Source organism: Octopus bimaculoides, chromosome 3, assembly GCF_001194135.2.
Source record: "Octopus bimaculoides isolate UCB-OBI-ISO-001 chromosome 3, ASM119413v2, whole genome shotgun sequence".
NCBI classification, from domain to species: Eukaryota; Metazoa; Mollusca; class Cephalopoda; order Octopoda; family Octopodidae; genus Octopus; species Octopus bimaculoides.
In genome coordinates, this window is record NC_068983.1 from 51,352,948 (window position 1) to 51,353,357 (window position 410).

Below are 410 nucleotides of genomic sequence, written 5' to 3' on the forward strand. Positions count from 1 at the left end.
TTTTTTTCCTTATGAGGTTTTTTCATGCTGACTAGTTGATAAATTCTAATAAAGATTTTATCCTCATGTTATATTATATTTGTATGTATGTATATATATAAACATAATTAAGGGATCAGCAACAGTTGCTTCACCACATACGGAAGTTCAGAAATAGCAGCTAAAGTGCCAAAACTCCAACAGATAGCAACACTTGTAACTCACAGAAGCAAAACAAGAAGAAAAAACAACGAAACTAAGCAGTCGTAGTTAATCATAGACTATCTTTCAATCTATCTACTATCCGTCAATCAATCTATGATCAATCAATCAATCAATCAATCCATCCATCAATCCATCCATCCATCCATCCATCCATCCACCCATCCATCCATCCATCTATCTATGTATATATATATATATATATATAT